The sequence below is a fragment of the Belonocnema kinseyi genome, chromosome 2, assembly GCF_010883055.1.
Source record: "Belonocnema kinseyi isolate 2016_QV_RU_SX_M_011 chromosome 2, B_treatae_v1, whole genome shotgun sequence".
Taxonomy (NCBI): domain Eukaryota; kingdom Metazoa; phylum Arthropoda; class Insecta; order Hymenoptera; family Cynipidae; genus Belonocnema; species Belonocnema kinseyi.
In genome coordinates, this window is record NC_046658.1 from 113,110,314 (window position 1) to 113,135,095 (window position 24,782).

The 24,782-nt window shown below is 28.5% G+C and overlaps 1 protein-coding gene and 1 long non-coding RNA gene across 2 annotated transcripts in view; one reads left to right on the plus strand and one right to left on the minus strand.

The window, feature by feature from the left end:
• LOC117168270 overlaps positions 1-3,108 on the minus strand; it is a 27,111-nt gene extending 24,003 nt beyond the window's left edge. Inside the window, exon 1 of the long non-coding RNA XR_004466478.1 lies at positions 3,049-3,108. This is a non-coding gene — a long non-coding RNA (uncharacterized LOC117168270). The remainder of the gene's footprint in view (positions 1-3,048) is intronic.
• Positions 3,109-3,264: 156 nt separating this feature from the next.
• LOC117167467 overlaps positions 3,265-24,782 on the plus strand; it is a 78,266-nt gene continuing 56,748 nt past the window's right edge. The window contains exon 1 of the mRNA XM_033352426.1: positions 3,265-3,506. The gene's annotated coding sequence lies outside the window, so the exon portion shown is untranslated. The remainder of the gene's footprint in view (positions 3,507-24,782) is intronic.

The following is a 24,782-nucleotide window of genomic DNA, read 5'->3' on the forward strand; positions in this document are numbered from 1 at the left end:
CGAAGTACCATTCTCCATGTTAAGGCCAATGGACAAAGTATTTTTTTAAAGGCCACAAAGTTTGAGGACTTAACATTTCTAAATGCCTGTGTTAATTTTTTGTTTCACCGAAAACTAGAATTTTTAACCGTTTTAAATTATCTTAGAGCATTACACCGGAAATTGGGGTTTCCAAAAATTAATTATTACAATTATTACATGATTACATTATTAAATTTCAACAATTGAAATTTTTAAACTATTATAGGTTACGTGAGTTTTTTACATGTTTTGCGCAAAAAACTGGAATTTTAAAACAAAAGTCATTATAGTTTAAACAAGGTGTTCAATGTTTTATAGTTCGGTATTTTATTGTCTTTATTCGGGAATTATTGATATTTTTAATAAAAAATAATTAGACTGCAAAGGATATTTACAATTTGACTGCAATTTTATTGTTACGTTGTTGTTCTTTCGCTTTTTAACTAAAAATTGTTATTTTTAAACAAAAAAATTTAGATTTAAGTTAAATTATTTTTTCGAAATAGTAAAATTTATAGGCTTGAACAGAATCTCTCTATTTTGAATAATATTAAAAAATTAATTGTTGAAAATTAAAGATTATTAAAACTTCAATTATCCTCAGCTTAATTTTTAATAGTCAAAAAATAAAACAAATTTAATTTTCAGTGGTTTTAAATTGAATTTTCAGGAGTTGTAAATTGAAGAGAATTGAGTTTTCAATCGTTTAATATTCAACAGAATTGAAAATTAAAGGAAATCGAATTTGCAGCCTATTAAAAATGAAGAAATTGCACATTGAATTTCTAACGAATGGAAAATTTAAGAAAATTGGAGATTAAATTTTAACAGATGAAAATGAAAGAAAATTGAATCTTCAATCGTTTAATTTTCAACTGAATTGAAAATTTGAAGAAAATCTAATAATTAATTTTCAGTCGACGAAAATTGAAGAAAATTGTAAACAGAATTTTCAACTGTTGAACATTGAAGAAAATTAAATTTTCAATAGTTGATAAAAATGAATTTTCAGTACTGGGGAAAAAAGAGAAGTGAATTTTCAACCATCTAAAATTAAATAAAATTGGAAACTTAATCATTAACATTTGAAAACTGAAAAAAATTGAGAATTAACAAAAATTGGAAACTGAACTTTCCACGGTAAAAAATGGAAGAAAACTAAATTTTTAGAACATGAAAAATGAATAAATTAAATTTGCAGCAGAATTCAAAATTGAAGAAATCGAATTTTAAATTTTTAGCAGATAGAAATAGAAGAAAATTGAAAATTCATCAGTTGAAAATTGAAGAAAATTGCAAATAGAATTTTCAATTGTTGAAAATTGAAAACTGAATTTTCAACAGTAAAAAGTTGAAATTTCAAAATTTAAAAATTAAATTTTCCATCATTTAATTTTCAACACAATTGGAAATTGAATTTACAGCATATTAAAAATGAAGAAATTGGAAATATAATTTCTGACAATGGAAAATTAAAGAAAATTGGAGATTAAAATTTTAACAGTTGAAAATGAAAGAAAATTGAATTTTCAATCGTTTAATTTTCAACAGAAGTGAAAATTGAAGAAAATCTATTATTAAATTTTTAACCGATGAAATTGGAAGAAAATTGAATTTTTCATTAGTAATAAAAATATAAGAAAATTGTAAACCGCATATTCAATTGTTGAACATAGAAGAAAATTGAATTCTCAATAGTTTAAAAATAATAAAACTGAATTTTTAACAGTAGGAAATAAAGAGAATTGAATTTTCAACCGTCCAAAGTTCAAGAAAATTGGAAACTTAATTATTTACAGTTGAAAAATGAAAAAAACTTGAAAATTAAAGAAAAATTGCATTTTCAACGGTAAAAAATTAAAGAAAATTAAATTGTTAGTAATTTCAAAATCAAGAAATTGAATTTGAAAAAGAATTGAAAATTGAAGGTAATCGAATTTTAATTTTTCAACAGACAGAAATAGAAGAAAATTGAATATTCATCTGTTGACAATTGAAGAATAATAAAGAAAATTGAAAATTTAATTTTCAACAATAAATGTTGAAAGTTTAATTTTTGAAAATTTAATTTCTATCGTTTAATTGTCAACACAATTGGAAATTGAAGTAACTTGAAAATTGAATTTTCTGCGGATGAAAAATAAAGAAATTAAAAATTAAATTACCAACAGAATTTTTAATGAAAGAAAATCGATTTTTGAGTTTTAAGTGGATAAAAATGGATGAAAATTGAATTTTCAGCAGTTGAAAATTTGAAGAAAATTGGAACTTAAAACAGTTTAATAATGAAGAAAATTTAATTTTTGTCCGTAAACAATTTAAGAAAATTAAAAATTGATTTTGTACAGCTGAAAATTGAGAGGAATTGAATTTAAAACAGTTGAAAATCAAAGAAATTATATGAAAATTAAAAAAGATTGAGGAAAATTGAAGATAAACAAAAATGAATTACAAAATAAATTGCACGCTCAATAACTGTAGAAAAATTAATTTTCTTCAATTTTCAACAGTTTAAAAATTAACCTTTGAAAATTAAACTGTGTTGAAAAATGAAAAAAGTGAAAATTCTATTTCCAACTGTTAAAACTCGGTTTTACGCAACTAACCACTCTCGAGATATCGGCAAACTACAAAATTGAGCAACTTTTGAATAAACAAATATTTTGACTTTTGATACTTTGAGTACGTATTAACAGGTATTATAGTGTCGACATGTACACCAAAATGTATGAAGTTTCATTCAGATCGGTTACCTTGACCCAAAATGTTGAAAACATATCGTGGACTAGTACAACTGTGTAAATAACTCTAGAATTGAGAAAAAATCATGAAGACTGAATTTTCGACACTTACGCGCTAAAAAAATAGCCGTTTGGCTCAAGAAATTGATCTTACCGACGGAGCTTGACGTCACACCGCGCGTCACAGAGCACCCTAAACTGTTCGTTCGAAACGTTTGAAACTCGATCGATAAATTATAATATAACGATCATACCCAATAACTACATAAAGAATTAATACATGTACCTTAAAATGATAAAAATTCAGGTTGTCCAAAATACAGTAATTTCTTATCCAAGTACACGAAGTACACACACTTAATCGTGCATTTTTAACCAAAAAAAAAAAAAATAAAACATCAACAAAACACGAACGAACAAAGAGCCGGCAAGTGGCGCCCTTCGCGGCAAAACTACAGTAGAGTCGTTGATTGGCCTGCGATGCGAAATCTCGTTTGTGTTCATTTGTGTTCTCTTCGCGGTATGGTGTGAATTGTGATACGGCGAATACAGTGAGTTTTCAAGTGCAATTTCCAGTGCCCATCGTCGAGAGTAATCGTGAACCTAACCTAAAACAGCGACGAATATAATTTTGAGCGTGTGACAATTAGCCGAAAATTAACGAGCCGTTATTTCTGACGATTTTTACCTGCAAGGTTTTCACTTCCCAGTGGCGTAGGCCAAGAGAATGTGACAGATGACAAGGTAAGAGCCGAACAACTACAAAAATCGAGATACAGAATTCTTTTCCCCTTTTCTTTTTTTATTTCCAATTTTAATTTGACTATTTTCCAAAAAACACCTTCTGGGTTATGGTTATGAGGTAAGTGGGGATGCAGAGTTAACCTTACTTTGTTGGCGGTCGCTCCCTTCACGAGAGAAACGCTTTGGCTCACTTTCGAGATGCTTTTGTGTCTCGTGGCTTGCTCAAGGTCGCAGTATTTTTTATTCGAGAACACAAATTTTTTGTAAGGATGTGATAAGTTTTTATAACATATCAAAATTCAATGAATGAGTCTCATCTTTTTGAAATGCTTTGTTGTTCTGAGACTTGCGCGTAAGCATTCTAGTGTACTGTTCCTTTGATTGATGAACTCATTTATTCAATTGTAAGATCAGCGTCTCGAATACTTGCGAAATAATGAGCCAACAGTTGGTTCACGAACAGCAGATGCACATGATTGAGCTTCCTGGCTTTTACTTTCCAGATTAGAAAAATAACTGTGTTTTATTCTACTTTCCAGTGTCTTGGGAGCATTTTTTGATTGCGGTAAACTCATAAAAATCTTCCATGGAAGTTTTAAAATAGGAATGAATAAATAGCATTCCTTTTTCAGGGCTTCTGATTTTATGGGTAATTGGAAGGAGGGAGTTTAATTTAAAGTCTGAACTCTCGGGGGCTTTCCATGAGGAAATGGAATTGTCCTTATTCGCTAAAATGTATCATTCCAAGGGTAAAGGGGAATAATAAATTTTTGAAAAACATCTTACGTTATTTATGTCAGTGGAGCAAATTATATTAAGAATTAAATTTAAAATATCATCAATCATTCATTAAAATCACATAAAGATGTTCGATTTAATCCTTCACGTATACTTTTATGGTGTGACTTTTTTTAGCATTTCTTGGAAAATGCAACTATTCGACTTTTTTCTATTTTTTTCGGAAGTTCACTTTTATGTTCAGTTTTAGTCACAATAAAAATTTTTGAGTTGAAATTCAAAACTGACAGAAATTATACCATTTTAATTGAGAACATTATAAACTACATTATTTCTCATTAAAGATTTATAATTAGAAAATATTAAATTAATAGCGTTTGAAATCGAACGATTTCTAATTTCATGACATGAATTTCATGAATTTTTAACAGAAAAAAAATTTATATTCAACCAAAATTATGAATCTTTATTCAGAAAAAAATTACTGATTAGAAAGTAGTTCAACTTTCAATTAAGAATTTGAATTTTCAATATAAAAATATAAATTTTGAACAGAAAATGCAATAGTTAATCTTTCGACTAAAAAACATTTTTATTTTAATTAAAAAACAGTTAAATTGAACCAAAACAGACGAATTTTCCATAAAATAGTTGGATCCTCAACCAAACCAGATAAATTTTCAACTCAGAAGATTAATTTTCTACCATAAAAGATGAATTTACAAGAAAATATATACATTTTTAACTGCATACTTGAATTTGCGAACAACAAGATTAATAATTAATCTTGTTGTTCGCAAATTCAAGTAAAATTTTCCAAAAATTTTCAACAAAATACTTCAATTTCTAACCAAATAATTGAATTTTCAACCAAGAAAATTAATTGTCTACCAAAAAAGCTGATGTGACGCTAGTGAACATTTTATTTATTTAATTTTAATTACAAAATTAGTCGTTTCTCAAATTTTATAAAAATATGTAGTTGCATTTTTTTATCTAAAAAAGAACCGTGTTTATTCAAAAATAGAATAATTTTCTACAAACAGTTAAAATTTATACCAAATAGTTGTATTTTCAAGACAAAAAGACGATTTTTCCACACGATAGTTGAATAGTTAAGAAAATTAATTTTTAACGTTCAACTAAAATGATGAATGTTTAAACAAAAGAATGAACTTTGAATAAAGCAGTTCAATTTTCAACCTAAAAAGATGAATTTTAAGGTAAAAATGTAATGTTTAATCTTTCAACAACAAAAATTTTATTTTAAAATTTAAAAAAAGTTGGATTTAACCAACAAAAATGGCTTAGAAATATATATAAATTTTGAATCATCAACAGTAGAATTTTCAACAACAAATTCAAGCTTCTACCGAAACAGATTATTTTGTAACCAGGAAGTTGCATCTTTAACCTTGTTGAATTTTCATCAACATAAAATTTGGCAGTCAAGAAAGACAAAAAAATGCAATCAAATGTTCAGGGTTGAAGTTTTTATGGGTAATTCGAAGGAGGGATTTTAATTTAAAGTCTGATCTCTCGGGGGCTTTTCCTTGAGTAAATGGAATTGTCCTTATTTATTAAAATATATCATATTTCGCTGCAAGTCAGATCTTAAACATAATTGACGTCATGCATTTCCAAGGGGAAGGGAAAATACAACATTAAAAAAAAAAACATTTTACGTCATATACTTCGTTTTAATTTTAATCACAATGAAACTTAAAGTTGAAATTAAAAATTAAAACAGTCTTACCATTTTGGTTGAAAACCTTTCAAATTGAATAATTTTTTATTAATGATTTATAATTCGAAATTTTTTTATTAATAGCGTTTTAAATTAAACAATTTCTAATTTCCTTAATCCGTATTTAATGTTTTAATTTTTTCAAATTGCAAGCCTTAAGGATTAGAATCGATTCATTTGAAATTCAACTACAGTCTTCATACTCTCCTCTGTTTTCCCTAAAGAAATTTCCCTACTTTCGAATTTTTTTTCATTTAAATTTAGTTATTTTGTAAAAAATTAAAGTATATTTAAAAAAATTGTCTTTGTATCCTGAAAATTGAACTGTTTCGTTACAATTTCATTTATTTAGTTGAAAATTCATCATTCTTCGTTAAAAACGATGTTGATATTTCAACTTTTGAGGTTGATAATTCAACTGTCTTCTAAAAAATTTGTCTTTGACTTGAAAATTCAAATATTTGGTTGAAAATGCAACTATTTTTGCTTGAGGTTTAATCTCTTTGACTTGAAAATTCGACTATTTGTTTGAAAATTCAACTCTTTTCTTGAAAAATCATCTTTTTGCATAGAAAAGTCTTCCTTATGGATTGAAAATTCATCTTTTATGATGCAGGAGTCATATTTTTTGGTTGAAAATTCAAATTTCTTGATTAAACATAAGTTTTTGGTTGACAGTTCAACTGTTTTTGTACAACATTTATCCTTTTGGCTCGAAAATTGAACTACTTCGTTCAAGTTTAATATTTTTTGTTTAAAAATTTGACTATTTAGTTTAAAGTTTCAATTTGTAAGTTGAAAATTCTACTATTTGGCTAAAAATTAAATTACTTTGTGAAAAGTTCGTCGCTTCATTAAAAATTTGCAGCTATTTGATTGAAAATTAACCTTTGGGTTCATAAGTCGAATTTGTTCTAAACTATTCGACTTTTTAACTTGAAAACTCAACCCTTCTATCGAAAATTCGTGTTTAAGTTAAAATTCAACGAGTTTGTTGAAAATCCTATACATATATTTATACTTTTAACAATCTTTCAGTCGGTTGATTTCTTTGAAATTCGTTTTGCGTAGAGAATTATCTTTATTTATACATGTGGAGTAGAATTATCTATTTGTCAGCTGAAAAAAAAGTATTAAACTGGTTCTTCCAGTTTAAACGTTAAATTATTCTGCACATCTGCCATTGTATACTATTGTATAAAACATTGAGAAAATTAACAATCTGCAGAAGTTTTGAACTAGGGTTTACTGATATTTTATTGCAATTTGATAGCAATTTGAATTTATTCCGTTTATGAATCGTAGTCATGTGCGTCTTTGGAGAATATTCGACCTATTTTTAAAGTTTACGTTCGTTGATGGTTACGTGGGGATTGGGTTTTCAGATTTCTTAGAATTTTAGCATATCAAATGATTCCCTTGTTTATTTTTCATTTTTATTTGAAAAAAAATATTTAGAAGAAAAATTTTACAATGGGCTTGATAAAATTATTTTACAATACCAAAGCAGTTGCATTTTTTTACTAAAATGATGAACTTTCTGTAAACCATTTGAATTTTTAATCAAATAGTTTAATTTTCAGCCAAAAAGATTGAATTTCTACCAAAAAAGTGCGAATTTTAATGAATGACTTAAATTTCAATTCAGTAGTTTGAACAATGGATGTGATGTTAGTCTAAATTTTAATTTATTATTTTTTAGTATATATTTTTTTCATATCTGAAAAACTTTAAGTATAGTTGAAGTTTTTAACTAAAAATGATATTTTTTCACCAAAAACGTAGTATTTAGATGTTTATTGAAGAAAATTTGAAAAAAAAAAAAATTTTCAGCAAAACAGTTTTGTTTCCTACAAATTGTAGATTTTTCCAGTCAGAATTTCGTTTTTTCTACAAAATTGTTTGATTTTGAGCCTGAAAATATTAATTTTCAACAAGAAAGTTGATTTTCAATCTATAGGTTCAATCTTAAATTAAAATTATGAATCTTTAACCAACAAGATCCACTTTCAAGAAAGTAGTTCAACTTTCAACCAAGGAGTTGAATTTTCAATACAAAATGTAGGTGTTTGATTGCAAATTTATTAATTTTTTAATTAGATTTTTTTTAACTGAAAAATGCAACTGTTATTATAGTTGAATATTTTATAATTTTAGTTGAAAATCCATCTCATTGGTTGAAAATTCTTTTTTGACTGAAATTTTAATTATTTAATTTTTGGTTGAAAAATGAAATTTTTTATTTCAAAATTCATATTTTTGGTCAAAAATTCAATTATTGTACTTAAAGATTCAGAAGTTTAGTTGAAAATTCAGATTTCTGTTTTAAAATATAACAATTAGGTTTGAAATTTACCATTTTACTTGAAAATTAATATCTTTGTTTAAAAATGAAAGTAGTTTTTTTAAAATTATTCTTTTTTTTGGTGGAAAGTAATTTTTTTCATTTGAAAATTCAACTTGTAGTAAAAATTAATGTTGTGAGGTTGAAAATTCAACTATTTCAGTTGAAGACTCGTCATTTTAGTTTAAAATTTATTTATTTTCTTTCAAATCCATATTTTTTGTAAAAAATTGAAATTTTTTAGTGGAAGATCTAAGTATTTGTTTCAAAATTAATTTATTCTGTAATTGTTGCTCTTTTGTGTTTAAGGATGTTTCGAATGAATTTCATGAATTAAAATAAATGTTTTCGTTTGGCGGCAAATATGAATGTTACTTTTGGTTGACCGGGAACATTAAAAAACTTGACCGGGATATGACCGGGAATTTGAAATCGTCCGCCGAATCGCCATCCTTTTAATCTTTCAAAGAAAAAAGATTTTAATTTAAAATAAAAAGCAGTTGAATTTGCCAACAACGAATGGCCAAAAAAAATTAAATCATAAAAACAGTAGAATTTTCCACAAAAAAATTAATTTTTTACCGAAAAAGATTAATTTGTAACCACCAAGGGGTATTTTTAACAAAAAAAAAAAAAAAAGTGAAATTCCTACAGAAAGAGATAAATTTTAAAACCAGAAAGATAAATAAGCCAGAGAAAATTGGTTTTTCGTACCTTAAAAATCAAAAATCAAAAATCAATTTAAAAAAAAAAATCAATTCAATACCATGTAGAGAGATGCAACTAAAATAATTATAATTTCAAAAAGATAAACTTTCAGCAAAATAATCTAATTTTCAAGAAAAATAAATAAATTAGTCGAGAAAAAAATGGCAAGTAAATTGTTAAATTTTCAAACCAAAAATACCAATTTTCAACAAAACAGTTCAACGTTTAATCAAGAAGTATGACAATTAAGGAAGCTTTTGAATTTTCAGCAAAAAAATCATTCAATTTCGAACCAAAAAAGATGAATTCTTAACTAAAAATTATATAATAATAAATTTTGCTTACAAATTAAAGGTAATTTTCTGTTGCATGCTTTTTGATGTCGGACTAGACACAATTTAAATTCGGACTACACATAAGTTTAATGCTTAAAAATTTTATGACAATGGAGTCCGAGGCCTGAAGCTGATTTAAGGTATTATGCAAGTCTTTTTTAAGGTCTTGGAGACAATAATTAAAACTGTAACGTATTAACTTTCGAATCGCTTTACAGAATCAGGCTTGATCATTTATTCTCAAGTTTCAACGTTTTACTGCTGGTTTATTGATAGACTGAATCAAGTTTTGCAGTAGATTAGATGTATAAAGTCAAGGCTTTGGAAAATTTGTTAATACATATTTTGATATCGTTATTAAAAGTTATGTTGCTTTTACACTAATAAGGAACGAGGCATTATGGAAGAAGAAAAAAGGTGTTACTATAAGTAATTTTTACATGATTTTTGTAAGACTAGAGAAAACTTTCTTTAAAACGAAGTATTGCTAACTTTTTTTCGGAATTTACTTTTCTGCGCGGACTGTTTTTGTTAGTAATTAAGAGTTACCCGGGATTTCATTAAAAAATATTGAATAATAATAGATCTAACAAAATAACGTTACGTAATTTGTAGCTCATGTCTGATAATTTTTTCATCGAATATAATTTTCAAACCTGTATTTAGAATTGCAGATCATAGCTGCATAAATTGGAAAATTCTGTTTCCATTTGAAAACTGAATAATGAAACACATTGCATTCGGGTGCCCGATAATTTTATCCGAACCTGACAGAAATGCAAAGACTGCTACGAGATAAGCTTGTTGGAAATGCGTCAGAAGTTGTTTTCACTGAAAGGTCGCAATGATGTAGTGAAATATAGAATTAAAATTGTAACATAGCTTGTGAAGGAAAGAAAATTAATTAATTTGTATTTTTAAGCAAGAATCTATTGCGAAGGAAGAATTTTATTGGCGGTTAAAGTATTTCTCTCTAAAAGTAAAATGTTTTACAATCTAGAAATATCATTGTTGCGGAACCTTGTTATTGAATGAAGCAAGTTTTCTTATTAAGGTAAAGGCAAAATAAGACGTAAGTAAAACATAATTAACAAAATTTATTATCACTTGTCTTCATGACTTTAGTCTTTTTGGTTTATCTTCAATAAACTTGATTAATTCTATAAATAAAGCAGTGGCGACAAAACTCGGAGAATGGGTGACGAAAGACAGTGTCTGTAATATGAGCCGAAACTTAATAATCATCGTTCATTAATTTAAAGTCACACTTATGTTTTAATTACATTATAAAGGGAGAATAGTTTCTTTCTTTTACCAGAACGTAAGAGCTTTTAAACAAGTTGTGTTAAAGAGTCAAGAAATTAGATTGATTATAAAAAATGCAGAGAACTTTTTTTATAAGACATTGGATTTTTGTTGAAAAATGAGCTAGCCTACGAGATAGTCACTTTTCCCACTTTTGGTATATGCTGGAAGTTCTGAGCATTCAAATGAAAGAAATTTTATATTGATTGCTGTCTAAAATAGAAACATTGCAAAAATCGTTGACGGGGAATATTATTGACTGGAAAAAAACGGAATATGACTTCGAATTTACTACTGATTGTAGCAAAATTCAAGTTGCGATTATGTTACGGATTTTATATTTTAAGATTCTTAATAGTAATACACTTATTTGTCCACGTTTAACTATCATAAAACTTTATATACGATTTTAATTAATTTTAATACGATTTAAGGAATGTAACGTTTGTTGAGTCTGATTTTGTACATTTTTACCTATAATTTTTTGGAAAGAATTTTTTTCCCCTTATAAGAAAAACCATATGCAAATTTGTTTATCTGTAAGATTTTTTCGCTGGCTTGAGTTTGATAATTGAATTAATAATAGCCCAAACATACAGAAACAATTATCTTCTCAGTTTTTTCAAAAAAGGGATTTACCCCGTTTTATTCGCTTACTCCTCATTTATATGATTTGGAACAGGAAATTTTAGAAAATAATGCACGTTTTGATTTTAAGACAGGGAGTTTCGGTAAAGAAATATGATTTGACCTGGAGCAGGTACAAATTCATTGTAATTCGAAATAGAAGAAAGGAATTTTTTTAATCCCTCTTTCAAGTGCGAATTCCTCACAATTTGAAAGTTCCATCTTCTAAATTTTAGATGAAGAAAGTTAACAATTTATTCTTTTGGTTCAGGATTGAAAATTGATATTTTGCATTTAAAACTTAAACTATTTGTTTTAAAATTTATGCAGTTTGTAGAAAATTCGTTATGTTTCGTAGAAAATTATTCGTTATGGTTGAAAATTAATCTTTTTGGCATAAAATTCAGCTTTCCCTGTTAAAGATTTATAATTTTTGTGGAAAATTCAGCAGTTTGGTTGAAAATTAATTAGCTTAAGCGTAAATTTGACTATTCCATTTTAGTTGTAAATTGATCTTTTTTAGTTCAAAATTCAATATTTTAGATGAAAAATCGTATTTTTTTATTAAAAATTGAATTACGTTAAAATGTCCATTGTTTTAATCAAAATTTAGCTAAAAATTAATCTTTTAGTCAAAAAGTTTACTATTCCACTTAAATATTTACAATTTTAATTTGAAAGTTTGTTTTTCTTTCTTAGAAAAAAATTTTCAACTGAAAATTTTATTTATTTCAATTGAAAATGCCATAGTTGTAGTTGAAAATTCATCTGTTTGGTTAAACACTAATTATTGTAACCTAAAATTTAGTTATTTAAGTTTTGGTCGACCATTTATCTTTTTTAGTAAAACATAATTTTGTTGTTTTAAAATTAAACTATTTAAGTTGAAGATTCATTTTTTTAAGATGAAAACTCTTATGTTTGATTTAAAATTAATTTTTTACATAAAAATGTTACGATTCCATTTTCGTTAAAAATTATTCTCTTTTTATTTCAAAATTCGACTATTTTGTTAGAAATTCATGTATATTTTGTTCAAAAATGGTATTTTTTGGTAGAAAATTAATCTTTTTACTTGAAAATTAATCTTCGTGTTTAAAAATTCATCTTTTTAATTTAAAATTCAACTATTTCTGTTGAAGATTTATCATTTTACTTGAAAATTCACCAATTTGGTTGATATATATTTTGCAATGTTTTTCTCTGTTGTATTCAGGGATGTTTAGAATGAACGTCGTCGTGAATTAAAATAAATGTTTGCGTTTTCAGGCACATATAAATATGTTACTTTTAGTTGACAGGGAAAATTGAGAAACTTGACCGGGAAAAACCGGAAATTTGAAATCGTCTGGCGAATTTCCACCCTAAAAGGAATAGTATTTTAAGTTTGAAATTAGACGGTTTAAAATTAAAAGAATTCAAAATTGGAAGCGTTTGAAATCAGTTGTTAAGAGAAATATTCTAAATGATTTAGGTTACGAATACGAAAGCTTATTTTTAATTGAAAAGTTCCTTTCAATGTCAGAGAGACTCTGGTTTAGAATTCTAGGGTAAGACAATCAAATGTGGAGAGCGCTGCTTTTTCCTGATATAATGTAAGTCAATTTTGATATTTAATTTGCAAATTAATCAAAAATAATTACATCAATACGCAGCAAAACTCAACCCATGATCTTAAATATTTTGTTTTCTTGAATTCAATTACAGGTGTGGCCTTTTTTCTATAACGAGAAAGGTAAAAGTTTTAAGGGTTGTAAATTTGTAGATTCAGGAAGAAGCAGAGAAAATTGGAGAATTTTAAATTGCTGGGAACCTTATTAAATCTCTTTATCTTCCGGTGACCCAGAAAAGTTCAAATCGACCTTTCCTTAGTTAGGAATGAGCCAGGCCAAGTAAAATTTACAAACCATAGATTGTTTTAAGTCTCATAAATCACGCAATTTACAAAAAGGAATCTAGTTCTTAATTTAATTCAATAATTTTTAATAAAACAATCCTAAGCTCTTTCATCTGTGTTTCCTCTTTCGTAATTACAAACTTAACTTTTGAAAATGATTCTAGCACCATCTAACATTCATCCCTTGAATTACATTTTACAACCCCATCGCTGTCAGGCTAGTACCGCCAAGTTTCATCTCCCTTGAGCCTATCTCTCAAAAACAATTTAAAAGTTGTTATATTTTGCAAAATCAGTTTTACTTTGATGTATTTCTAGTTCATGAGGGAACGCCATTAGCGAATCTCGAAGGGACTATTGACTTTGAAAGAGCCTTGCCCCTAAACTAAATCCTTGATTTTTCCGACGGTCGGAAACAGAGGTTGCAGATAGATTTCGCAGTGCGTCCTGGTGTCTGCGATATTACCGACGAAGAAGGGTGAATATACCTCAGCATGGAACTGCAACGTTCTCCAGGCTGCAAAATGTTCGGGCCGTTGCGCGGGCGCGAGTTCTTCTGACTTCTTTGAAAATTGAGAATAGAAGGTTGGGGTAGTATAGGACTGGAAGTTGGTCCAGGATGGATGGAGGCAGGAAGATCGGCTGCTTTGGTTGCCAGGGCGACCGGCATTGATTACTCCCTCCTCTTCAGCATACCTCCCTCTCCTCATTCCTCTTTGAACCCTCTCTGTTACTCCACTCTAACTCATTGTTTCCCTCTTCTCTTGATTCTCTACTAGTTATCGCTTTCTCTCTTTCCTAATGTCCACTCTACTTGGCTATTCTACCATCCTTTCTGTTGCTCTCGCACTTTTACTCTCGAGGCCGTTACGACTTTCGAATCAGGTGACACTATGAGTTTGAGAAAGAAAGAAATATCGAAAGGAACGAATAGAAGAGAGGATTCTAAAATTAGCTGGCCAGGAGGAAAAAATGATCGAAATTGTAAAATGGATTCAAGATTGCTCAAGGTTCAAAGATGGATGAGATCATTCAAATTGAAGATTCAAAACAGGTAGAGAGAAACGAGAAAAAAGTAAAGAATTTTCTATCAGTTGCGTGCAATCAATATTTTTTTTCAATTCCACTGTAGCTGATGTTGTTCTAGAACCAAGATTCCTGTTTCATATTCTTCATAATTTTGAAATCGTTTTTTGTTTCATAATTGATGTTTCGTGGCCTGGATGTTAGTTTATAGGTGAGCTAAGGGCGCTAATTACTATCTGCGGTTAGGCATATAAGAAGTTATTATTGTTCAAGATTCAAAGAAGGATGAGTTACTTTAAACTGAACATTCAAAACAGGCAGAGCGAAAAGAGAAGAGTAGAGAATTTTTTTTCGGTTGCTTGTCAACAATATTTTCCAATTCCACTGTAGCTGGGGTGGTTCTAGAAGCAAGATTCCTGTTTTGTATTCTTGATCTTTTTCAAATCTTTTTTGTTCCGTTTCATAATTGATCTTTCATTGCTTGGATTTGGATTTTAGTTTGGATGAGCTAAGGTCGCTAATTATAATCTAGAGTTGAACATATGAGCATTTGAATGAGAGCACATGGGGTTATTCTCTGCTCGTAAAGGTTACGAGGTCATGCGTTAGAGTTGTAGAAGGAGGTGAGATCTAAGGGTAAGAGGTTGAAATGTCCCACTGAGGAGTTGAAACGAAAATTGAATAAATTCTCGTGAAGCTTGAAGATTTTACAAAAAAATTTTACAGAATTGAATTACTTGCTAAATAGTTTAAAATTAAAGAAAGTTAATTTGTTAAATTTCAAACATTTACTATCAATCATTTATAACCAGATGCAATCGCACATTTGGTTTTCAACGAAATTTTGTCGCTTTCTATCCCTCGTGAGACATGCAAACTTCTCTGTTTCTAAATTAGTTCTAACGATACTTGAGTCTTAGCTTAGTAAATCTTCTGTTAAGTCTGGATATTGTTTAAGGACTTCTTGTGCATAAAACGAAAAGATTTCAAGAAGTGGTACGAAAGAGAAAGGATCTGAAAGTGAATTTCAGAAGAAAGGAAAAGTTGGAGACAGTAATCCAGTGGATCATTAAGCTTGGTATCTCTTATCTTTTCCAGTTTTGGTTAAAAAATTGACAGTACTCATATAGAGAACTAAAACCATATTTCAATTAGTCTAGAGATTCTCTCATTAGGAAAAGGGAAACTCGTCATATGTGTAAAAGAGCAGGAAGTGAGAATGACTTTTTTAATCTTCTTACGAAATACAGGTAAAGAAAAAAAGCACCTCGAGTGAAAGGTGGCAATAGCTGTCCTCACCGCTTGCCACTCAACAGATAAAACAAAAAGGGATGCCAGTGGGGATTAAAAGAATTTAGACGAAAGAAACATAATCTAAAGATAAGGAGGACGTAAACTCGTTAACAAGTTTTCAAGCAAAAATATAAATTCAAGTATCAAGATTTTACACAGGAGAGAACAAATATATTCAAATAATGGTGTCACAATTGTTCAAATGAGTCACAGAAAGGTAAAGCAAGTTGCTGATATTCAAACCTGGAAGTAACGAAGGGTGAACTTGAGCAAGAAAAAAGATCTGAGAATGCTCCTTGCGAATACTTGTGAGAATACTTGTGTTAATGCTGATAAAAAAAAGTCTGACATACGTTTCTTTGAGAAAAATAGGTGGTGAAAGGTGTTCTGTATTACGGATGGTCAGTTAAATACGCAATTGGAACCTATCGTTATTTGGGAATGGCGCGTGGTGACGTCTGTCGTCGGGACGCTATTGACGCAAGAGATCGGGCGAATTCGGAAATATTCGGCTTCCGTAATCGGTCTCTATCTCTCCTATATAATTTATATGTTGGCTTGTCTTTCTCTCTCTCTCGGTACCTCTTTATTTTCCTCATTTCCCTCCCTTGGTTCCTCTGTGAGCGTGCGCAACCCCTTTCTCCTCTTTTGTCCTCCATGCACACTTTTCCATAGCCAGTTCAACGCAAACGAATGCTGATCCACCTATCGATCCCAGGACTTCGACTGCATTGGGCGATTGGATGAGCTGTTGCGTTGATCGATTTTTCTTTTATGAAGAGCATTTTTCGATTCTGGTGCTGATAATAGAAATTTAGAAAAGCCACAAAGGTTTTTACCCTTTCAATCATTTTCGATTTTGCTGAGTAGACAGAAGAACAAAATTGAGTGGATGCAGGAATAGATGTGGAAATTTCAATCTTTAGTTAGAGGAATTTTAAGGATTATCAATTATAGAAAAAGCTTTAGAAAAGGGTAGTTTTTTCAATTTAGAAAACTGCTCTTTATAAGTTGAAAACTAGAGACAATTTATTTTTATATTTCTTTAGTTCTACTAAAATAATAAAATCAGCGTTTAGAATTTAATAACTGCAAAATATTCGTATCTTATAGCCTTTAAATTCATAAACGGCCATTAGATTTTGAAAGCTATCCAATATGAATGCAAATTTGGAATGGAGCCAACTTGGGAACTATCTAATTTAAACGCTATGAAATTTGTAAGTAGCTCGCAAATTTCCGGGCACCAAAATTAAAACGCTTGGCATGTTTTAATTATAAAAATTCAAGCATTCTTAAAATAAATATTATTTAAATTAAGCAGAGATCCAATTCCCATCTTATACAGAATAAAAATTTCAAACTTTATTCCATAATACATTTCGGATGGTTTAGCTTTTATTCAAGTTCAGAGATGGAAAGCATTAGGTAAATGATTTTAGATCTTTTATACATACGTTTATAGTAAGTTTCTTATTCTGTATTTTTTAAATCACAAATGATGCTTTTCAAATGCCAGCTTCTCTAGAAAAATAAAGTGAACCGCGGAAAAGAAAATTCCCGAACAATAAAATTCGCAACAGCTGATATTAACGAATTATAAAAACCCCAAAATTAATCAATTAAAAATGGTTAAATACTGAAATAATAAATAAAAAACTTTTATCAGATAAACATATTTTTTAGTTTAATGTTTTATTATTTAGTATTAACACATTTTTTAATTTTTTAGAATTGGGAATTTTTCAATTTAAGAATTTTAAATTGTCAGTTATTTTATAAGTTCGGGATTTTTCTATTTCGGAAATTTCATTTTTTCATCATTTGCCCGATAAAAATATATAATAAGATTGGTGATAAGTCTATAGTTTGTGAATGAATGTAGTATTTTATTCTAATAATGTTGTTCCTCAAAGACTAAATTTATTGAAATTTAATTATGTCATATTGCGCATTTTAAATTGGTTAATTTTGGATTGTTATGTAAATTAATTTGGAGCTTGAAATAATTCAGTTGAAAAGGTTGAAAGCTATATAAATTTTAAAAAAATGAGCCCAGGATGAAATAATTTAATCAATCTTTTTAGAAGCGATTACAAAAATAGTGAGAATCGCCATGTGTTCTTAAATTTTTAATAAAATCTGAAATAATAGACAGATTTTTTAGTTTTTAAGTTTAAATAAATTTAAAAAAAGTGTAAATATGATTGCCAATTTGCAGACTAACAAGTCTCAATTTAAAAATTTCCAAGCCAGCATGAAATTATAAAATATCGTCTTTCAAAATCTCCTTAGTATCAAGAGGATCAAAGTAGGAAAGTTTTTGGATTGAAACGCTTTCAAACTTCAAAGCTTTTAAATGGGAAAACTTTAAGCTTAGTAGTCTTCAAATTTCCGATTAAAAATAAAAGGGAAATTTTTATCCTCAGGTAAGAAATCCGATTTTCACTTCCAAACCTTCCACATAAATTTCGATAAACGGAATTAATATTTTTCTTAATATTACTTTAAAATCCTTATCTTGTGTTAAAAAAATGAAAATTAATTACTATTTATTATTTTGTCACTGTTTATTTTACTGTAAACCTTGCTTTCGCCTTATTTACTTTGCTAAGACTCTTATTAATAAAAACTAGGCCGTTTATCAGTCAAGGGAAACTTTTCTCTTTTCTAAACTACTCTTTGTAAGAAATTGAAAATCTGAAGTCGCTTAAATTATTTTAATTGATTTTCAAAAATGTTTTGATCAAAATATTCCTAGCGATGTCAGCAGTAAATTAGTAAATGTTTATTGGAAATTCTAAGTAGTAAATTGATGGGTGGTAGTACAGAACTAGATAACCAACATTTTTTGAAAATGGGTTTATGCGTGAAAAAATCTTTAAAAATAAAATACACATTGTGGTAAGAAATATTTTTGGAATTCTTATTTTTTAGCGCTGTAATAAAAAATTTTAATTTCAGTGAAAATGTTATCATAGTACTTTAGAATAATCGCTTATCTCTCAGTGCGATACCGTTACATCCAATACTGATTTTCTCGGAACAGAATAATTTGTATCAAACCTTCATCGCTCTAGTTTAGTTTCCCCATATCTTGGCAGCATGTTTTTGTTTTCGTGTGAAGTTGAAAATCATATTTTCAGTCGCTAGTTACCGAAAAACAAAATTTCAAAACCTGTACATTTTTAACTTCAAAATTCTTAGATGATTTACTCGGAATTTTTTCACTTAATCAATACTTAATTACCCTCGTTCAGAAACTAAATATCTCGGGATTGAGTTTTAGTTTTTATTTAAAGTGAGGATTACATTTTTTTATCGCAATCCGCAGGCTTGCCTATTTCAATTTATGGTTGGGGTCACTTTGAGATTGTCAGCTGACACATCTATTTCCTTGAAAATATAGATAACTGTTTCTAATCATTTTTTTTTGGCTTGCATCAGCAACACGTAATCTTGGAAGTAGACTTGTACTTTATATTTAAATGATGATTTTGATTTCACAGAACGTTTTTTTGCTCTCCTGAAAAATCCTGATTTTGTTGGTTATCTAGTTCTGTATTGTTACCCTGCAATACGCCAGTAGGTAATATCTCTTTTAACTTGATAGCAGCGCCATCTGACATGCAAACTATTGGGTATCTCAAAGTTATTAGAGGAATTTAATTAAAAAGAGCAGCAAAGATCAATTCATTTTAATCAGAAATATTATACTGAGGTCTAAAATTAGTTATTTACTATAAGATTTCTTGTTAAAATTGAATTCAAATTCAAATTTCTTCCCAATAGTTCCAAATTGGTAGCGGTTTCATAGCTCAGCAGGCGTATTGCAGTTCGCGTCGTTATTCATACGCAAATATTCCCAAATTATCTGACAAATACCATAGTTTTAAAAGATATTTAGAAGATTTATGAGTTTTGAAAAAATAATTGAAAATTTGAAAATATTTCAACAAATCTTAAACATGTTATTTTTTGAAGATATCGAAACAAAATTTCGAAACTTTTAAAGACTTTTGAAAGGTTCCAACATAATGAAAAAACATGTAAGGTTTCTGGGAAAATTATAAATGATTTACTATTTTAAAAAATTAATTTTCAAAGAAAATTTCAAAATATATGAACATTTTTTCAAAATGTTCAGAATAATTCGAGTCAGTTTAACAGATGTTTGAAAATTCTTCTCCTGGTAGACATTTCGTCCTGTTTATTTTTGGTTGTAAGTTGAACTGTTTTGTTGAAAAATTGTTTTGTTTTTGTATGTTCGAAAATTCATTTTTGACCGAAAAATTAACTTTTCCATTTTTAATTAGAAGCGGATTTTTTGTTGTTGAACATGGATATTTTCAGTTGAAAATTTGTGATTTTGTTCGAAGTTCGTTCTTTTTCGGGAGAATAAAATTCTTGGTTGTAAACTCTTCTTTTTGGTAGAAATATTAAGTACTTGGTTAAAAATTCAACTATTTTGTTGAAGATTTAATGATTTTTTAGAATAGTCATCTTTTCGGGTTAAAATTTTCACTATGCTGTTGAAAATTAAATTTGTTTAAAACTTGATTATTTTGTTAAACATTCGCCTTTGTAGTTTGAAAGTCTCAGAATTTTGTTAAAAATTCAACTATTTTGTTCAAAGTTTAATTATTTTTGAAATGTGTACTTTTTGGTAGAATTATTTATTCCATTCGTAAAAATTACGTTTTAAAAATGTTACAAGATTAAAATTCTGACCATTGAATATTAATGTTCAGGGAAAAATTACAGAAAAGTCCGGGAATTTTTAAAATGAAGTTCTTCAGCCAGCCACCCTGTTAGAAGACGCCCTGTATTCCATTTTCTGATAATTTCCAGATCAGTTATTAAAATTGTGATGGGCCCAGTTCTAATATCTCTTTGAACCTTCTAAAAAATTGATGCCAGTTGCCACAAACATCGTTCAACAATAGCCGTTGTGAAACTGGTAAATAGTCAGCTAGCCAGTGCAGTGGTGCGACCAATCTCAGGAAGATTTTGCAACCGTATGCGCTCGTTCTACTTGCATCCACCTTGTCGGTTAGGTCGTCTAGTGTACTTTCACATCCGACAAAGAAAAAACAACTGTTCTACGCCCGCTTGTCGATTACTGACGGCTTTGTTGCTGGAAATATCCTAAGGCTGCGATGAAGGTTTGGGGTGAAGGAAGTTCTTTACGGCCGGTGTAAATTCTGCTGTAAGGGCACATTATCTTGTCACTCCAGGGTCACTCTCCGAATTTCGATTCCAGACTGCAGAATCACATTGCGCCTCTTGAACTTCAAGGCCTTGCATTTTTTTAACTGAGTCATGACTTACTCATGTGGAAAAAAAATGAATTTGCTTATTAGCGGATTCACCTTCACTCAGAGAAAAGGTTGTCTTGAAACAGAAGCATTGTCCTCTTGCCTATTTTGTTTTGAAACATGTAAAAATCTTTTACATAAACATAATTATCTGTATGCTATATTTTATGAAGTTTGTCGCTAGTATATAATGTTTGCTGCAAAAAGATCCTTTTTGAGACAAATAAAAGTCCTCTTCACCTTGAGTTTAAGAGGAAGCTCCTTTTGTATTAAGAAACATTTTTTTGACACAAGAGTAGGTGAATTTCTACACTTTAATAAAATTTTCTTGAACCAAAAAACTGTTTTCTTGGATATACATAAAAATCTGTTTGTTGAATCAAACAAATACTCTATTTGCCAACAGATTTCGTTAAACATCAGAAAATTTAGTTGAGGCAAACTAATATTTTGTTTATTTCAACCAAATCTTTGATTGTATCTTTGATTTATGTCCCACAATTTTTTTAAATGGTTGACAGTCATTTTTTTAGTTTATATTTGCGGGCATTCGCATGAAACGGACCCTTATGGCTGGAGATATTTCCGTTTTTCTAAGTCAAGGTCAAGATTATTACTTTCGGGTTTGAGTGGATGATGTTATCAGTACCCATAACGAATCTATATTGGGACAATACTCATGTTCACAAAGAAATCGGAAGTAGGTATGTTTCATGTTCGAAGAAAAACAGTTTTTTTTAGTATGAATATAAAACAAATTATCGAGAAATTGAATCATGAAGTACCATTTTTGTTATTATAAAGAATTTTCTTGAAAGAGTAACAAAACTGAATAAAAATGCCCTTAAGGATAATATAAAACATGATCAAAATTTTTAAACATTCTTAAAAAGCAAGGAGATGCACAAAAGTTACATTTAAGCATTCGCTCAGTTCTTTTCCAATATCAACCAGACCTGTCGTTTTTGAATATTTCTACTAATATGATTATTCCACACAGTTAGTTTTATTGATTGGTTAAAGTAAATTTCCTTTATTCGAAAGTAAAAAAGAATTCTTTTATAGAACAATCATTTTCTCACTAAAGATATTGATTAAATTAGACTTAAACAATTTTTAATTAATATCAAACGCAATCTTTTTTTTATCAAGTATTTTAATTTTGTATACCTTTAGTTTTTTCCTTCTAAAAATCCCTGATGAAATCTAAATTTTCCTCGAAACGATTGGCGATTTGAGTTTGGTTTTTAGCTTTATTAAAATTGGGTAAATCGAGGATTATTTTATTTATGTCTGACTCGTGAGGCATTTCGCAAAAAGGTTTCTGTTTTGATTTTCTGTGCACGACATTGTTGTGACTGTGCTTTGAAATAGCTTTTACTTTCGCCGAACAACATTACAGAAACCACTTGAGTGGTTAATGTAAATCCGGATAGTACAATGCGCTCGTAAATGTCTCCCAGATATCTTTAAGACTATTAAATGCCTCTTGAATGTCTGGCCAACTATTTCTTCTATCAAGAAAAGAGACTAATGTATTTCGATGAAGTTAAAAGTTGAAACTGAAAGTTAACCATTTTTTGTCAAATGCAGCGTGGACGCAGGTCAGGATAACCTAGAAACCAGGGAAAAGTCAGGAAAATTGGTTGGTCAGGAAAAATCAGGGATTTAAAAAAAAACAATTTTGTATTGCAATTTAAAATATTCCAAGAAATTTATAATATATTTTAATAATTTGAAGCGTTTTAATGAATTAAAAATCATGTAGGGTATTTTCAAAAGATTTCAAAAGCTTTCAACGAATTTGAAATATTTTAAGCTGTTTTAAAAAATTCTAAGGCTTCCAAAGATTCAACAGATAAAAAATTTGTTAAGGAATTTAAATAATTAAATGAGATTTCAAACAATTTTCATGGAGATATAAAGAATTTTCTGGAATTCCGGAAGATGGGGAAGGATTTTATAGGACATATTAATATGAGGTTTTAAGCTATTTTAAAAGATTTCAAGGGAGTTTAAAAGCTCTTAAGATATCTTTATAAATTTTCCATGATTTCAGACAATAACAAATTTTATAGAGTTTCTCGAGATTTTATAATATTTTAATGGATTTCAAAGAATTTATTCACAAGAAGTAAGGGATTTCGTAGGGCTTAACATATTTTAAAGATGTTCAAATATGTTTTTTAATTAGTTTGTATTCAATAGATATAATAGAAAATTGTTCGGTGACATTTTTTCTGGTTTTTAGAAAAATTTCAGATTTAATTGACCTAATTATTTAAGATGCAATTTTGAAGGCTTTCTTTTGTTGGATTTTAATTTGTAAGATTTAAAATTGAAATTTATTCAAAGGGCATAACAGGATAAGCATAGATAAGCTGCCTCCTCCTGGTCCTGGTTGAGATTTTTACAGTAAATTGCGATCGATGGAAGATTAAATTTCCCAAAAGAATATATCTGAACGAAAATTTTATTGAACTTATGAGGGTAATAAGAAAAATCTAAAATAATTTTGTTTTTTCGACAACGGCGGAACCGATTTTGATGAAAAAAGAATATATTTGATGGGGTTCAATCGAAAAAAAGTAATAACAAGATTACGCATTTTTTAAAAGATTTGCAATTGCAAATTCTTTAATTGTGAACAGCAAAAACTACAGCGTTGATTCATTTTGTGGAAACTCTTTTAATATATTTCTGTGTATGTAAAAAAGGGAACTTTGCAAGAACTTCGAGTTGACTTGAGTCAGTGATTGGAATTATTGGAAATGGAATAATTTATTAGTTTAATGTATTAACTGTCTCTGTTAATAGTTCTTTTTTAAAGAACTTTCCCAACACTGCATCTAATTTTAAATCATTTTATTTTATAAAATTGAAAATATGTATATACATTAAAAATTTTTTTAATTATTAGGAGTTTTATTTATTTTTTGAAACAATAATTAAATTCCAAATAAATAATCATTTCTAAAATAGGACAATTTCAAAATGTTCAGAATTGGATAATTTCATATTAGAATTTTGAAAATTAGATTATTTAAAATTTAAATAAATCAGCATTGTTACATTTCTAATTAAAATCTTTCAAAATGGAATAATTGAAAATTGAAAATTTGCCGATTCAAAGTTTTTCTTTATTTTAAATCGTTTAATTTTTAAAATTAATTAAAAATAATATTCATTATTGAGATATCCCAAGCAAATATTTTTTCAATTCACGCTTATTAATTTTTTAAATATTTAATTAAAAATAATACTATTTTAACATATTGTTGAATTTAAAATAATAAAATAGTTCAATTTTGAGCTAAAAAAAGTTAATTTTAAATTAAACTAAAAAAGGTAATTTTTCAAGACAATTCGGAGATGAAGCTATAGGACACGACAACTGCGATGTTGAACACGATGCGATGGAAAACTCAATTGAAAAAGTCTGTGTCACTGAGGTTAGGGATATAATTAAGAACTTGAAAAATAGTCCGGGAGCTGGGTATGTTCCCGTATGCATTCAAGAGGCAAAAGGTAAAAACTAGTTAATCTTATGTATTTTGACCCGCTAAATCCAATGGTACCGGTTAATTTTACGAGAAGTGGATAGGTTTTGTTTAAAACGCAATTGTTTAAACAAATAGGAAAAAATGGTTTTTCTTTATGGGACAAATTTTTTTTAGTAAATATGGACAATTCTAAGCATAAAAGTTCTCTTGCAACTTTTTTGTTAAATGCATATTTACAAAGTTATAAATTTTCAAAGTTCAAAATTTGACGTTTTTTGCAAACTTTAAATATCGATTATTCTTGACCTATTGAATATTTTTCGAAAATTGAAAAAGCAACTTGTTCTTTGAAAGCTCCTCTACCTATTCATTGTACGCGACATTGGATTAACCAGTCGGAAGCCTAGTTATCGCAATTTACAAGTAGCGCCTTTT